This window comes from Sorex fumeus, unplaced genomic scaffold, assembly GCF_029834395.1.
Source record: "Sorex fumeus unplaced genomic scaffold, SorFum_2.1 ptg000098l, whole genome shotgun sequence".
NCBI classification, from domain to species: domain Eukaryota; kingdom Metazoa; phylum Chordata; class Mammalia; order Eulipotyphla; family Soricidae; genus Sorex; species Sorex fumeus.
This window is the reverse complement of record NW_026606155.1, coordinates 6,023,320-6,040,684: the sequence shown is the minus strand read 5'-3', so window position 1 is coordinate 6,040,684 and position 17,365 is coordinate 6,023,320. Positions and strand designations below refer to the sequence as shown.

The 17,365-nt window shown below is 52.4% G+C and overlaps 1 protein-coding gene across 7 annotated transcripts in view; it reads right to left on the bottom strand.

Annotated features, from left to right (window-relative positions):
* FOXN3 (forkhead box N3) overlaps nucleotides 1-17,365 on the bottom strand; it is a 422,811-nt gene that overhangs the window by 176,206 nt on the left and 229,240 nt on the right. The gene's annotated exons all lie outside the window — the stretch shown is intronic.

Here is a 17,365-nt window from a genome sequence, read left to right as displayed (position 1 = left end):
TTATCTTGTTAAGAGACTTGCAGCCTCGGGTCTGCAGGGCAGGCATTCTGCTGCTGAGCTCTCCGGGGGGCCTGAGCTGAGGCCTGGAAGCCTGTGATGTTCTTTTAAAGGAGTCACTGCATCTAAGATGAAGCGGCTCTAACGAGGCCCGACTCTGGGTCCTGGGGCAGATTCGGGGGGAGGGTGTTACAGCTCACTCCTGCCACATATCTGTAGATCTCGAAATCTTTCATAATAAAGAAGGGGAAAAAGCAGAAAGCAAGTCAAATCTCATCCCAAATAGAACCAGCCCGTTACTGAACCACACAGGGAGGTGGGCTCACTTGCGGCTTCAGATACTCAGGCTGGCGCTGACCCCACACCTCAGAATGCAAGTCTGACTCTGTTTAACTCCAGGGTCTTCCCCTCCCACCCCATGCCCCACACTTCCGCTTATCATTTTTATTTCTTTATTTTAACAACGTTGTTCATGATGATGTGTGACTGACATTCAATATTCCAACACCAATCCCAGCACCATTGCACTTTCCCACCACCGTTATTTCCAATTTCCCCAACTACCCCGTAAGTCTGTCCCCGTCGAAGGCCCTCAGTCATTTATTAGATATTGCTTGTTACATACAATTTGCTTAGATAATATTCAAAAAGTTTCCTTAGAAGAAAGCTAGTGGAGATTACTGTATGTCACCCTGGAGCCATGAAGCCCTTGTATAAGAAATTACTAAGATGCTGTTTCAGCTTGAGCCTTGTGTGTTCACAGTTTGTTAATCGAGACTGGTTCCCTTCTACATTACATCCCGCCCTAACCTGGTGTGCTACTCCTAGTTTATTATTGTAGACTTTCTTTTTTTTTTTTTCCTTCTGGGTCACACCCAGCGATGCTCAGGGGTGACGCCTGGTTCATGCACTCAGGACTTACTCCTGGCGGTGCTCTGGGGACCATTTGGGGTGCTGAGAATCAAACCCAGGTCAGCCGCATACAAGGCAAACGCCCTACCTGCTGTGCTATCGCTCTAGCTTCCATTGTAGAGTTTCAGCTACCACATGGCCCAGAAACAGAATTGTGGACCTTGCTGTTTCTCCATCCACCTCAGCCGTGGCTACCGGCTCGCTCAATGGTGGCAGTAGTATCAGGTCCAGAACTAGAAATGTTTCCTTCCTCCCCCTCCCTAGAGGATCCTGGACTCGAACAGCTCCACAGTGAAAACCTTAATGAGGAGTCTTAGGTAATCCTTATCACAAGAGAGTGGGGTGCAGATTTTAAATCTATATAGAAGGAACATGGGTCACTGCACCTACGCAACCAGAAGATCAAAAGCTCGACTCCTTGGGGCTGGAGCGATAGCACAGCGGGTAGGGCATTTGCTTTGCACGCGGCCGACCCGGGTTCGATTCCCAGCATCCCATATGGTTCCCTGAGCACCGCCAGGGATGATTCCTGAGCACAGAGCCAGGAGTAACCCCTGTGCATCACCGGGTGTGACCCAAAAAGCAAAAATAAATAAATAAATAGTTTTTTTTTTTAAAAAAAGCTCGAGCCCATCAAGCTAGACTTATTATTTTTCTTTTGAGGTGGGGTGCCACACCCGGCAGTGCTCTGGTTTTACTCCTGGCTTGAGGTGCCAGGATAACTTCTGGCTGGCTCAGGAGACTATCTGGGGCCCAGGGGTGGAACCCAGGTGAGCTGCATGCAAGGCAGGTGCCATTCCCATTACATTCTGGCTCTCCAGGGCTACAATCTTGATCCTACGTTAAGACTCCACATGGCTCATCTTTATCAGCAGCCCAAACCTCTTCCGAGAGGAAAGAGAAACTGAATTCTCCACAGCGTCAGCCTGGTCCTGAGGACGGGGAAGCCATCTATCCGCTCTCTGAATAATGAAAGGCCCAGGTGGAAGGAGCAGAGCAAGGGCTGGCTCAGGCCCTCTATGGTCTCTTGAATTCAGCTCCACGAAGAGAGGGTTGGAAGAGGCAAAGAGGAAGGAGAGAAGAACCAGCAGACCACCAGCATGTCAAGACCCCCCAGCAGGACCAGTCTCGGGAAGAGCCCCCCAGACTCGGCTGAACCCAGTTCTCTCCCTGTAAATACTCCCCCACCCCTGAACCCGCCACCAAGAGGGAGAGAACCGGGTTCACTCACGGAAGTGGAGCACCTGCATGGCACAGGGAGGACAGCGGTCCCTGGCAGGTTCCACTCCACACGCACGCATGCACCCCGGCTGGTAGCTCAGGGGAGCTGGGAAAACCGCCCCCTCTGCCCAGAAGCAGGAGACCCGACTACCGGGGGAAAATTAGCCAGCCACAAATTATTTTTTAATTGCTTCCTTCAGTACGGCATGCGGGCTAAGTGCCACTAGAGACGGAACACGAGGCCTTGCTCCTGTCCTCGAGGGCTTCCTCACTGGTGGCTGGGGAAGGGCAGGCGTCCCGAGGGCAGCGGTTCCCCATGCCTCTTTGCCAAGGACACAGAGCTAAGCTACTTTCTGAGCCGGGCCCCAAACAAGGATGGAGTCGAGACAGTGCCCGGTCACCAGCTTGTCCTGGTCACCAGTCTCGGCAAGCGCTGTCTGCCTTAGGCAAGAGCAGAGGTCGTAGGACAGAAACCCTCAAGTGGGGTCACACAGCTTGGCAGGTCTCTGTTCCTCATCAGCCTTAGTGTGGAGAGAGACCTCAAGCGCTGCTTTCCAGAAAAGGTGATTAAGGGCCAGAGGCTGTGGCTCAAGGCTCCAGGAAGTGTTCCATCTCCACAAGTCAGTGACAACACAGAGAAAGGGGCCGAAAGTCACTAAGATCCCTTAGGAAGGATCCAAAGATCCTTCTCCCTCTTATGACCCATTCAACCTCAACAACCTCCTAAAGGTTCTCTCTTCGACTCCAGCCCCACGGGGGTCGGCAGGGGAATGGAGTGTCTGTAGCACCAACCCAGGGGGAAAGGGCCCTCAGGACCACCTAACTGTGCAGAGAAGTGTCGACGCTTCCGGGAGTCTGACCGTCATCCTGTCCCTGGGCCTCCCAATAGCCATGTGCAAGGAGAACCAGGAGCTCCTAACGGGAACCGCCCTAGGCAGCAAAAATGCAGGGCTGGAGCGAGCTCAATGGCCGGAGCACAGGTTCTGCATGAACAAGTCGGGGCCCACAAGGTCCCCCAAGGACCACCAGCAGAAACCCCCAAGCACAGAGCCAGGAGTAGCCTCCAAGTACCATTAGATGTGACCCTAAACTGTCTGGTCCCCCAAAATAATAATAATAATGGAATAATAATAATACTGTAGCACTGTCCTGTTGTTCATCGATTTGCTTGAGGGGCTACCAGAAACATCTCAACAAATTTTGAGACTTGTTGTTACTGTGTTTGGCATATCAAATACGTCACGGGTAGCTTGTCAGGCTTTGCCGTGTGGGCAAGATATTCCCGGTAGCTTGCTGGGCTCTCCAAGAGGGGCAGAGGAATCAAACCCAGGTCGACCGCATGCAAGGCAAACACCTTACCTGCTGTGCTATCGCTCCAGCTCAATAATAATCAAATAATAAAAATGGCAAGGGGCTGGAGCGATAGCACAGCAGGTAGGGTGTTTGCCTTGCACACGGTGGAGCCAGGTTTCCCAGCATCCCATATGTTCCCCCGAGCACTGCCAGTAGTAATTCCTGAGTGCAAAGCCAGGAGTAACCCTGTGCATCACTGAGTGTGACCCAAAAAGCAAAAAAAAAAAAAAAAAAAAAAAAAGAAGAAGGCAAAAGCAAGATCCTGAGCTGAGTCTGCCAGCAAGCCTTGAGCTCCTTGCATCACCTATAAATGCCAAGGGCCCAGGGAAAGGGGTGCAGAGCTGGGACGGAGCTTCCACCCTGCACCCTCAGAACAGGGCTGGGCTGGGTTCTCCAGCAGAGGCCGCACCCGCTGGTGGGATCCGTGAGTCCCTGGATGAAGACGCCTGTCTCCTGCGTCAGCACAGACAGCCTGAAAGCAAGCCAACAGAGCAGGTGAAGACAGACTCTGGAGACTCTGCAAAGGCAGGAGGAGGGCAGGAACTCACTCCCATGGTGGGTAGCGCCAAGGGTAGCTGAGCAGAGCAACCGTGCTCGGGTGCAGGAGGCAGCAAAAGGGCCACGGGTCACTCCGGGATGAAGGGGTGGCCGACATGGCTCAGAGAAGCCCACTGCAGGCTTCCTTTCCGGGGGTTCGGTGCCAAGGAAGAAGTGGGGGTGCCCGCACTCACCCCTCACCCTCCCACCCTGCAATGCAGGAGACAGTGTGAGCAGCTAACTGAGGCCTTCCCGGAGCAGGGCAGACGTGGAGGGTGGAAGCCAGAGAGGGAAGAAGGTGCCGGGCAAAGGGAGAAGCAGATGCCCAATCAAGACCAAGATGCCCACAAGGTAGCAAAGCCTGAGGAGGGAGGAGGCTGCCAGGTACCCAGCCGGACCCTGTAGGCACTGTAGCACTGTCCTCCCGTTGTTCATCGATTTGCTCAAGTGGGCCCAGTAACATCTCCATCGTAAGACTTGTTACTGTGTTTGGCACATCGAATACATCATGGGGAGCTTGCGAGGCTCTGCTGTGCAGGCGAGATACTTTCGGTAGCTTGCTGAGCTCTCCAAAGGGGTGGAGGAATCACCCGGTCGGCCACGTGCAAGGCAAATGCCCCACCCGCTGTGCTATCGCTCCAGTCTAGATGGACCCTACACAGCAGAAACACAGGGCGAAGGGGTAGAGCGCTGGCCAAGGGACAGCTCCCTGGGCCCCAGGGAAAAGCCTGAGACCTGCAGCAGGGAGGCAGGGCAGGGGACAGGGGTGACGTGGGCCGGCCCAGGCTATCTTGCAAGCACGGAGAGGAAGCATTTATCCAGAAAGCTCCTGGGGGCAGCCCACGGGGGGCTTCCAGCAGCTGCGGGGGGTCTTCCTCCTTCCCCCCTACCTCTCTGCAGACCTGTTTCCCCCCGTTGCAAGGCTTTCTGGGAAACAAGCCCACGAGAACTAGCCTGAGTAGCTGGCAGCATGGTCCGGGTCTGGGAGACTGCGCAGAGAGCTGGAGCATGAGCTTAGCGTGCGGGAACCCTGGGTTTGAGCCCAGGCACCCCAGGGCTCCACCAGCATGGTAGGGAGTGGCCCAGCAGAAGGAGTCAGTTGTAATTCCCCCACCCTCTCTGCCAGCACCACTGGGTGTGGCCCCGGCACAAGTGGAAACAAAAACAAGGGCCAGAGATTGACAGTCCACCAGTCAATCGCCTCCAGTGCAGTTGACCCCCCACGCCACGGACATCTCCCGAGAAGTGCCAGGATTGATCCTAGAACCAGGAACAGCCTTCGAGCACAGCTGGATATGGCCCCAACCCCCCACCAACAGAACAGCGAGACAGAATTGGGGTTTAGGGTGCACGGCTCCATGCAGTTCCCCCACCACGCCAGGTAACCCAGGTACCACTGCAGGTTCTGAGCCGCGTCCTGGGGAGGCACCTTGGGAGGTCCCTACCGGAAGTAGAACAACCTAGGTCCCTACCGGAACTAGAACAACCCTGGGCAAGTTTCCAATGATGCTCAGAGGCTCCGCCTGGCTCTGAGCTCAGGGGCCCCTGCCGGAACAGAGAGAACAAACCAGGAGGTGCCCTGCACACCCCCAAATGCCCAGAGAGACCAATGCAGAGCCAAAACCTGCTCACAGCCTCACATGTACCTCCTGGGATCCCCCCCTCGCCGGCACCAGCACCCCCAACCCCGCAGCTCCTCAGTCCCAACCCGAGAGGCAAGCCAGCGATGCCTCTCTCCGCCAAGGAAGGGTTCATGGGACTGTCGCTCACTGTGTGTAGCTCTTATGACTCACGTAACTCTGAAGCTTCATTTTCAAAAAGAAAAAGGCAAGTGGGGGGCGGGGGAGATGGCACAGCACTGGCCTGGCACTAGGAGGCCCTGGGTTTGCTCCTGGGCACCGCCAATATATAAAAAAGGACAAAGCAGATGAACAATCCAGAAGACTGCACTTAAAAATAACGGAATGCTCTGAAGACAGGGATGGAAAAGGGGGTGGCCTGAAGCAACCCCAGCTGTCTGCTGGGGTGAAGATGACAGAAAAGGGAAGATCGACAACCTCATAAATGACTGGGGCTCCCTGCTCCAGCATGGAGCAACAGCACAGTGGGGAGGATGCTCGCCCTCCTCGGGGCCTGACCTGAGTTAGATCCACGGCACCCACAGGGTCCCCTGAGCCCACGCGAGGAGTGATGCCTGAATGCAGAGCTGGGATCATCCCTGAGCAGCATTGAGTGTGTCCCAAAAACAAAATCCAGAGAGATAGAGAAAGGGGATGGAGTAGCACAGCAGGGAGGGCGTTTGCCTTGCATGCGGCCAGCCCGGGTTCGATTTCCAGCATCCCATATGGTCCCCTGAGCACCACCAGGAATAATTCCTGAGTGCATGAGCCAGGAGTAAGCCCTGTGCACCACCGGGTGTGACCCAAAAAGAAAAGAGACACAGAGAGAGAGACAGAGAGAGAGAGAGAGAGAGAGAGAGAGAGAGAGAGAAAGAAATAATCTGTGCTTCCAGCCCAATGGGGATATCTGCTCCTTGGCTCACAGCAAACTGTTAAACTTAAAAAATAAGATTCAGGGCCAGAGATAGCTCAACAGGTTGAACACAGGCGTGCATGGGACCCAGGTTCTACTTCCCACCACCGCACAATCCTCCACTGTCAGGAGCCAGCCCTGAGCACTACGCTAGGAGCAGCCCCCAGTATGGTCCGAAAAATAGAGGCTGGAGAGAAGGTTCACCAGGCCAAGTGCCCTCTTTGCACATGGGAAGCCCGGGTACTACCCCAGCACCATGTCCCCGTAAGCAGAGCTGGGAACACCGCTGGATGTGGCCCCCAAGCAAAAAAAAAAAAATTTTTTTTGAAAATCAATCCGGCTATCTCCAGAGACACTTTTGCACAAAATAAAGGCTTATTCTGAGTTTGAGATGCTCACGAAAGATTATTAACAACAGCTCCAAAAACATGTTTCAACAGCAATACTACATTAAAATGTTTTTAAGAGAAACTGTTACTTTAAGAAAATGACAAAGCCACAAAATCCACTAATATATTTTCAATCAGAACTCTATGTTCAAGGATTTGCTCTAAGCTGCTTTTTTTTTTTAAAGGGGAGATCCCAATCCACAGCGCAGACAATTTGCTTTTTCTTCAAACTGACACATAGTATCATTTTGTATTGGCTGTAAGAGAATTGTTATTATTGAAGGTGCCTTTATGCTGAAGCTGGGGGCTGGGGGGGAAAGCGGAGTGAAATAAAATACAAGGTATTAAAGAAAATAAAAACGGTGCAAAGAAGTGCCCGAGTAATTGAATTCCCTTGAATGACCCAAATCTCTAGAAATGCCTCCCAAGGCCCAGATGGCTCCTGGCGAGACAGTGAGAGGTACCCTGGAGATGGAGCCCACCCTGGCCAGCATGAGACCTTCTTCCGGGGGACAAGGAGTCCAGTTCCCTCAGGCGGTCTTGAACTTACAACCTAGGAGAACAGTCCTAAAGAAAGGAGGTAGGAAGCCCCAAATGCGATCAGCCAAAGACAGAACCTGTAGGAAGTTCTCTTCCAGGGCCGCAGAGAGACTACATGGGTTAAGGCACTTGCCTTGCATGCAGCTGACCCTGGTTCAATCCCACCCCACCCTCACCCCATCCACCCCCAAGCACCCTCCATGATCCCTGAGCAGAGCGGGTGGGGCTCAAACACTACAGCAAATAAATTAAGTTCTCTCCAGCTCTCGGGCACACTGTAGCTGGAACCAGAGGCCAAGAGGGTGGCCTTTCCCTCTGGGAGTTTGTGCAGGCTCTTCCCGGGCCCAGTGGAAGGGCATGAAACCGGAAGAGAAGCACTGAGACCCTCAAGGAACAGACCAGCTGCCCTTAGCCAGCCAGCCCGAGACGGACCAGAGCTAGTCACAGCCTGCAAATAATTTTTTTTCTTTTTGGATCATACCCGGCGATGCTCGGGAATTACTCCTGGCTCTGCACTCAGGAAATTACTCCTGGCGGTGCTCGGTGGACCACATGGGATTCTGGGAATCGAACCCGGGTTGGCTGCATGCAAGGCAAATGCCCTACCCACTGTGCTATCACTCCAGTCCCCATTGCAAATGAGTGTTTATCACAGAAGAAAGGCCGGGGAAAGGGCCCGGCCGTCAAAGAGAGGTGAGGTGAGGCTGCAGGTGCACAGTGGACACCCCATCAGTGTGCCTCAGATGTTCGGGAAAGTTGAGGTCAGACAAACACTGAGTCAGAGGGGCCGTGTGGACTGAGTAGAACACGCGGACGCTATGCAGGTTCTATGCGGAGACTTGGTGCTACCCTCAGAGGCACTCCAAGGCAGGCATGGACCCATCCCCAATGGGACTCGCCCTTCTCCAAGCCCAGGGGTCACACAGGGTCTGAGAGAAACAGTCCAGCAAGCGAGGCTCCTGGTGCACCACTCCGAGCGACCTCCCGGCACAAAGAGCTGTCCTGTGGTCCGTGTGCATGTCCTCTCCTGTCGCTGCAGAGAGAACACTCAGCAGTGCTCGGGGCTTACTCCTGGCTCTGTGCTCAGAGAGCACTCATGAGGGTTCAGGGGACCGTACAGGATACCAGAGCTTGAACCCAGGTTAACCGCATGCAAGACAAACTCCCAACCCACTGACTGTCTCTCCAGCCCAGTCTTTTTCTAAAATGCCTCAAAGAGGAGAAGTGGGAAGGTGAAGAAAAGGAGGAGGAGGGGCCAGAATAAAAGTACCCCATATGGTCCCCCCAAGTCCGCCAGGAGTGATCCCTGAGTGCAGAGCCAGGAGTAACTCCTGAGCATGGCTGGGTGTGACCCCAAACCAAAACGAACAAAAACAGGAGCAAGAGGGGGGAAAAAAAGCCCACCAGAATGGATGACAAATCACTTCTGATCAAAGCGGAAGTTCAAGTGCACGAGAGAGAAGCAGTGGTCCCAGACTTAAGCGTCCCCTGTACGCACCAGACACCTGACATGTCACACCCGGAAGTGGCTGGCACAGATGGCTGGCATCATCGCTCACAACCCCTGCCTCCCCACGGGCCTCCCTTGCCCCCCCTCCACTGGCACAAAGCCCGTTTCTATGTATGAAATCAGCATTTGCAAAGGATTAAATGAAGGGTTGTGAGATGGCTCAGGGTGTGACGCACGGGGGGCATTACTACTTTATTATGCATCAACTTTATTTCAGGGAAACCATCTCACTTGATTTGAACTGATCGACGGGATGGGGGAAACCTTTAGAAGAAGCCAAAGAACTCATCTGTGGAATATAAAGTAACATAGGGGGCTGGAGAGATAGCACAGCGGGTAGGGCGTTTCCCTTGCTCGCGGCCGACCTGGGTTCGATTCCCAGCATCCCATATGGTCCCCCAAGCACCGCCAGGAATGATTCCTGAGTGCAGAGCCAGGAGTAACCCCTGAGCATCGTCAGGTTGATCCAAAAAGCAAAAAATAAATAAATAAAGTAACATAGTACGAGACAACACCTAAGGGACAGAAGAGAAAAGGATCAGGAGGGTCACCCCTCAGCTTGGAAGCGGGCCTCACGTGCTGGGGGAGGAGGCAGCTGGGATAGAGAAGGGACCACCAAGTCCATGTATGCTGAACGCAGATAAAGGACCAAACAAGATGGTCCCTCAGTATCTGTATCGCAAACCATAATATGCACAAAAGTAGAGAGAGAGAAAGAGTAAGAAGGAAGGTGCCTGCCGCAGAGGCAGGGGGTGGGATGAGGTAGACAGAGGTGGCGGGAGAGATACTGAGGACGTTGGTGGTGGAAAATGCACACTGGTGGAAGGATGGGTGCTTGATCATTGTAAAACTGAAACATAATCATGAAAGTTTGTAACCTGTATCTCAACGGTGATCCAATAAAATTAAATAAATAAAAAAAACTAAAAGAAGCCAAAGAACTCTGAGCAAGAAGACTAGATGAGACCATGAAGCAATCTGTTGCCAGTGACTGGACCTGGGAGGGATGGCGCTGAGTGAAGTCAGGCTGAGGGAGCAGGACAGACAGGGATCGCTCTCTCAGACGCAGGATAAAGGGAAGCATGGTACGGGCCACCAACAGGGGCCACCAACAGGCTGCAGTGCCAGACTGTGAGAGGCAGCCCACAGAACTGGGCCTGCTGGGGGGGGGGGGGGGGGGCGCCTAGATACACTGGTGGAGGGTGTGCAACTGGAGCACTGTCAGTCTGCCACTCTAATACGAACATGACTGCAAGTCTTGGTGTCTGAATAAAAACAGGAAAATAAAAGAAGCCCAAGAGCCAGGGATAAGGAGAATGAATGTAAAATTCATCAAGACACAATTTTTTTTTTTTAAACAGGGGTTGGATGTTAGTAATCTTTATACAAGGGCTCAATGTCTCCAGGGTGAGATGCAACAATCCTCACACACTTTCCTCTAAGGAAACTTTTTGGGATCATTTTAGTGGATTATTCATAAGAAGCAATCCAAGGTAAATGACTTAGGTCCTGCTTTGGGGGCTTGTTTGGGGGGATGGTGGGAAAATTTGAAATAATGGTGGTGGGAAGGTATAAAGGTGGTGGGGTTGGTGTTGGAATATTGAATGTAATAAATTATTGTGGCCGACTTTATGAAAATAAAATTTAAAAGAAAGGATATAGGGGTTGGAGAGGTGGAGTGATAATGAAGCAAACAGGGTGCTTGCCTTGTATGTGACCAACCCTAGTTCGATCCCCAGCACTCACAGTCCATATGGTACCCTGAGCCCTGCCAGGAGGACTCCCTGAGCACAGAACCAGAGCAAACCCTGAGCATGGCCGAGTGTGGCCCCCCAAAAAACAGCAGGAACAAAATGAACCAAAAGACCATTATGATAATCAAACTAAAAAATTTAATAATAAAACCCAACAGATAAGACTTGTGATTCTGGTGCGAGAGCAACAGCACAGCAGGTAGGGCGTTCACCTTGCACACGGCTGACCCAGGTCCAATCCCCAGCATCCCATATGGTCCCCTGAGCACCACCAGGAGCAATTCCTAAACGCAGAGCCAGGAGCTAAGATAAGCATCACTGGATGTGACCACAAAAGAAAAAAGAAAAAGATACTTATAAAGTTGCACATTGGGTAGGGTGTGTGACTTGCACGCAGCCAACGGGGCTGACCCCGCAGTTCGATTCCTCCCACCCTCTCAGAGAGCCTGTCAAGCTACCCCGAGTTTCTTGCCTACAAGGCGAAGCCTGGCAAGTTACCCGTGATGCATTCAATATGCCAAACACAGTAACAAGTCTCACAGTGTTACTGAGCCCACTCGAGCAAATCGATGAACAATGGGAGGACATGGTACAGTGCTACTTATAAAGATTTGTTTCTTGGAATCTGCATCCTCCATGCAGAACATGTCTACAAATAGGATCAGGTCCTTTACTCAGCAGGGAAGATGCAGGATGATCTACCCACAGGCAGTCAGACTCACGCGGGCCCCTCGAACATGCCCACAGCCTCACTCAGAGACCAACCTGCAAGGGTGCTCTGCACAATTAATGAAACAAAAATGTGCTGGGTTGGAACGTATCTGCAAAGGTCACACACAGCCATGATAAATCACTTACAAAAGTGTAGCTCCTTTCGGTGACAAAATAAGACACGTGAAGGAGAGAAAATTGCATGTAAATGTTCATGTTCACTTCCAGTCAGTTGGGGTCCTGACGGTGGCAGCAGTACAATGAGGAGAGAAGAGAGGTCAGACTCGAGGGCACACAGACCCTGGTTTGGCGGGGACACGATTGCAGAAACTGCCCACAAGTCCGTGTGTCTCAGACCCCTCATCTCGCTGCCAGCACCACCTTCCTGGGGCCCAGGGAAGGGGAGTCTAGGAAGGCTGGCACAAGTGCTGAGCTGAGGAGAACATAAGCTAGTCCATAGGACTCTGAAATACCACTCTGGGAATATACCCCGAGGATGCAAAAAAGCACATCTGCACAAACATCTGCACCTGTTTATGTTCATTGCAGCACTGTTCACAATAGCCAGAATCTGGAAACAACCTGAGTGCCTGAGAACAGATGACTGGTTAAAGAAACTTTGATGCATCTACACAATGGAATACTATGCAGCCTTTACGAGAGATGACGTCATGAAATTTGCTTCTAAGTGGATGGTCATGGAAAGTATCATGCTGAGTGAAATGAGTCAGAAAGAGAGGGACAGACACAGAATGACTGCACTCATTTTTGGAATATAAAATAACATAATATGAGACTGACACCCAAGGACAGTAGAGACAAGGGCCAGGAAGATTGCTCCACAGTTGGAAGCCTGCCTCATGAGCTGGGAGAGAAGGCAGCTGGGATAAAGAAAGGATCACTAAGTCAACAATGATGGTCGGAGGGATCGTTCGGAATGGGAGATGTGTGCTGAAAGTATATAAAGGAACAACCGTGATAGCCTCTCAGTATCTGTATTGCAAATCTTAAGTAAAGAGAGAGCATGAGGGAAATTGTCTGCCAGAGAGGCAGGGGGAGGAGTGGGATGGGGGAGGGATACTAGGGACATTGGTGGTGGAGAATGTGCACTGGTGGATGGATGGGTGTTTGATCACTGTATGACTGAAACTCAAACATGAAAGCTTTGTAAGTGTAGCTCACAGTGATTCAATTCAAAAAATTAATGATTAAAAAAAGAAGAAGAGAAGCTAGGACGAAAGCCCAAGCACCCTTGGATGTTACCCAGGGCTGAGTCAACATCATGGGACGCCATCAGGTCCGGGCTGCCTGGTCACCTCTTTCTCTGACCACTGGGTGAGAGCCCCTGGTGAGCTCCTGCAGTGCTAGCACTGGGTCCTCTCTTCCTTTCTTTCACTCCTGACACAGCGCTGGTGACAGCATCACCAGGAAGGATGCCAGGCACGAGAGGTGCAGAGGAAGGGCCAGGCACATGGCTGGTTGGACAGTGGCTGAAAGGAGCCGGAGGCATCGGTCTTCCTAACGGGAGAGAATGCCTCTCACCGGGCCCCAGACTTCACCAGTGGACTCAGGACGCAGTTTGTTTTAGAAGACAGGCTTCTCTGTAGCACAGCTAATATGGCAACGCCTCGCATGCGGCTGATTCGAGGTATCCCACATAGTCCCCCCCAAGCCCTGTGGGAGTAAATACTAAGCACAGAGCCAAGAGTAACTTCTGAGCACAAGATAGGCTTCTCCCATTATCGCAAAGTAGAATGACCCCTTCCATAAGCCCAAATGATAGAAAACAAATTACCACCAACCCCCATGGAAAAACATGCAAGTTCCCAGACTTAGGCCCCATGAACCAAAAAAATTTTTTTAAAGAGCTAAACACTTAAAATGGAAAACAAAGGGCTGGAGCAATAATAGAGTGGGTAGGGTATTTGCCTTGCACGCGGCTGACCAGGTTCAATCCCCAGCACCCTATATGGTCCCCGAGCACTACCAGGAGTAATTCCTGAGTGCAGAGCCTGGAGTAACCCCTGAGCATTGCTGGGTGTGACATAAAAAAAGGGGGAGGGGGGCTAGAAACAAGTCATAGGCTGCTTTTTGTGTCTGCATACAGCCGTGATCCCATTAGCAAAACTGATGGGAAACTGATGCCTCGGTCTCCATAAACGTCCAGGGGTGGCAGGAAGTCACACTGGATCAAACATCTTGGGCATCCACAGGAACCGCTTGGTTCTGCTCTGCATCTGCATATGCCAGGGCTCTGCCCTAGAGGTCCCCACTGCCCCCAGGTCAACTCTAGGCGCTGGGACAACACTCACAAAGCCACAGAGGAGGGGGCAGAGAGATAGTACAGTGGGCTAGTGTAGGGTAACACTGCTTTGTCCTTTTTCCCTTGCCACAAGGAGCTTAGGTTTATCGGGTCACACCCATCAAAGTATATTACCACTGGAGTGATAGCACAGTGGGTGGGGCATTTGCCTTGCACGCAGCCAACTGGCCAACCCGAGTTCGATTCCTCCGCTCCTCTCAGAGAGCGGGGCAAGCTACCGAGAGTATCTCGCCCGCACGGCAAAGCCTGGCAAGCTCTCCATGACGTATCTGATATGCCAAACACAGTAACAACAAAGTCTCCAGTGGAGAAGTTACTGGGCCCGCGAGAAAATAGATGAACAACGGGAGGTCAGTGACAGTGACAGTGACCCATCAAAGTGCTCCCATTCTTTTGTTTCTTTGTAACCACTTCTCCATGCTCTCTTCCCCAAACAGTTAATCAGCTTACTCCCCTAATCAGTTCCTGTTAATTTGTAAGGTCAGATCTTTTTAGGACACTGAACTTACATTGTAAGTTAATATTGCCTTTCTCCTTTCCTTATATCTTTTGAATAGTTTACTTAAAGCAATGTCCTTTTGAATAGACATAAGAAGATAATTAATATTATGCTTTTGTAACTTGGGATTTAATTGGCTTCTGATATTATTCATTCCCAGGCATCTGCTTTTTCAACTTAAGCCTCAGTTGCCCTCACTTCCTAGCGCCCCCAAAAGCAGGATCCCAAAGAGGGACTGGATGGAGCCAGGGCCAGCGGTAAGCTATGTGCTACCCTGACATCAAGATGGGCCAGGCCAAAGTGCCACAATTCTTAACTATAAGAGTTTGATCATGGACAAATGCTGTCATGATCCAAAAGTAACGACGAGACTAGGACCCTGCTAGGGATAGGAAAAACTATCTGGCCTGAGCACTGTGGTCTGAGATTGAGATGACCTCAGGAGAGCAATTCTATAAGCTTAATGCATCTCTTACTGTGTCCATACAAAATGATTAATATTATGAATGCTTATGTGTTTGTTGGAGAAACACACCCATGGGATTCCGCCCTTGGGTGAATCTTCCAGCTGAAAGAGAATCTGTCCTAGAAAAAGCATCTCCTGAGGGAAAGAACTTTACCCCTATTGACTGTGACCACACCTCTGTGTGAGCCCCAACCCCTGGGTTGTGGGGATTTAACTAGACTCTAAGAGTATGGACTGGGGGGATCAAGAGCTAGAGCCAGAGCCAGGAAAGAGGGGTTCCAGATTGGGGCTCGGGAGAGAAGGAAAGAGAGACACAGGAGCGAACGGGGATGAGAATGGAATAAACGGCATCTGATCAATCAACCGGATTGGCCCTCATTTCATCCACCGTCTCCCCCAGGCTGGGGGAGCGGCCCGGGCCCCAAGAACCTGGGCGGCCAGGGGAAGAGCAGTTGGGGCCACCCTTGGGCACCCCTGGAGTTTTTTTACAGGTTAGGGTCTCAGAAGTAGCTCTGAGGGACCAAGGGTGGGGTTCAGAGTAGTTTGAGCCCACCCCGGGGCGCCCCCTCAGAGTTGCATTGCACACAGCAGACCAGGGTCCAATCCCCAGCACCCCATAAGGTAAGCTAAGCTCCACCAGGAATGATCCCTGAGCATAGAAGCAAAAGTAAGCCCTGAGCAACCGCCAGATGTAGCCCTAAAAAAAAAAAAAAAAAAAGTGGCAGGGCCCAGAACCATCCCCCCCTCCACACCGGCAGCCCTCTGCTTCAGCCATGGGGGGCAGAGGAAACACTCGGAAGCTTTGGCTCAACATCTGGCTGTGGCTTCAGCAATCCGCAACGTCTCTGAGCCTCGGGAGTCAGGGGCTTCGCCCAATTGCCAGCAGATTCCAGCAGCCCCTGCGACTTCATTCTCCCCACCATGTCCCCCTGGCACCGTTGTTACAAATGATCTCCTGGCTCCCTGCCACAAGGTGCTGTCCCTGCCAGGTCGGGCTAAAAGAAATTCGGCCTCCCGTCCTAGCTGCCTCCGAGGCTCTCGAACCCTTCCAAGTCACGTTCTTCTCGAGGGAACAAAACCGCGTCATTCTGGTCATTGGCCAATCCCTTGGCAACTGGCAAAGGTCACTTTTAACCTTCCCGGTCCCCTTTCATCTCTGCTCGGCCGGCCCCAGCACTGACTGGGCTTTTGCAATCTCGAGGACTGGTCCTTGGCCCGCTGTCCTGTTTCTCAATCCCTTTCCGACCTTGCTTCCTTCCTGCGCCCCACCCCTGTCCTATCGGCTGGCCCCCCAGAACCTTGTGCTGAGACTCCCCACTAGTGCCTCTTCGACCTGTGCCCTCCCTGGAATATCTGGGGAGTCCCTCAGGGGGCCACATGGAGAAACACCAACCAAGGGCATTGTTTTTAAAAAAAGCTTGCTGGATTTTATTTATTTATTTATTTGTTTATTTTTGCTTTTTGGGTCACATCCAGTGATGCTCAGGGGTTACTCCTGGCTCTGCACTCTGGAATCGCTCCTGGTGTTGCTGGGGAACCATATGGGATGCTGGGGATCAAACCCTGGTCGACCATGTGCAAGGCAAGCGCCCTACCCGCTGTACTATCAGTCCAGTCCCCCAAGGGCATTTTTAATCCCCACCATCCCTGCCCCCCATTCTCAAACCATCAGTGCCATGCCTCGGGCTGGCACCCCGGGGTTAGCTCGAACCAACCTTGTGAGATGCTGATCCTGAAATGTAGACGGAGCCTACTCGAGGGGTGCTGCTGACTGTGGTCTCAAGCAGGGCACAAGAAGTCATCATTATTCACGACCGTCCGACTCAGGAATCACAAAGCCCTCTGGGGACAGTGGGCAGGACGCTGGAGCCCCCCCACCCCAACCCCATCCAACCCCCAGAGAAACCTGGCTTGGGAATGACCAAGGGAGACAACATCATCCCAGAGACGACAGCCAAGGATCAAATGAAAGTTCCCAGGACTAGAGCAATAGCACAGCTGGTAGGGCGTTTGCCTTGCACGCGGCCGACCCGGGTTCAATTCCCAGCATCCCATATGGTCCCCTGAGCACCGCCAGGGATAATTCCTAAGTGCATGAGCCAGGAGTAACCCCTGTGCATCACCAGGTGTGACCCCCCCCCCCCCATAAAAGGAAGTTCCCCATTGTGCCCCTGTCCCCAGACTGTGAGTGGTGCCCCATGAGAACATAGAGCACCAGAGACTCCAGAGTTCCTTCTCGCTTGTTCTCCAAAGACCCCGCCTTCCAGAAAAAGCTTTAAGCTCCAGCCCCACTGCAGCTGAGGCTCCATCAAGACCTGCAGCCAGGATACGGGGGCGGGAAGGGGGGCGGGGAATGACACCCAGCCCAAGTCAGGGTGCAACATGGGAAGAACAAACACGCGTGTGCGGGATCTACAGGCACAGAGGCTGAGGGTAACACTGCTGGGGATGGGGGATATCCAGTGCCAGAGCTGGCACCCACCAACACAGCACCCCAAGACGTGCAGAGGGAGAAAGCCAGGCTGCAGGAGCAGGTGGAAAGGGAGTTCCCGAGCCAGGCCAGGATGGCACACAGGGGGCCACGGAGGGTCCCAGGAGCTGTCCCAATCCCCAGGGACCTG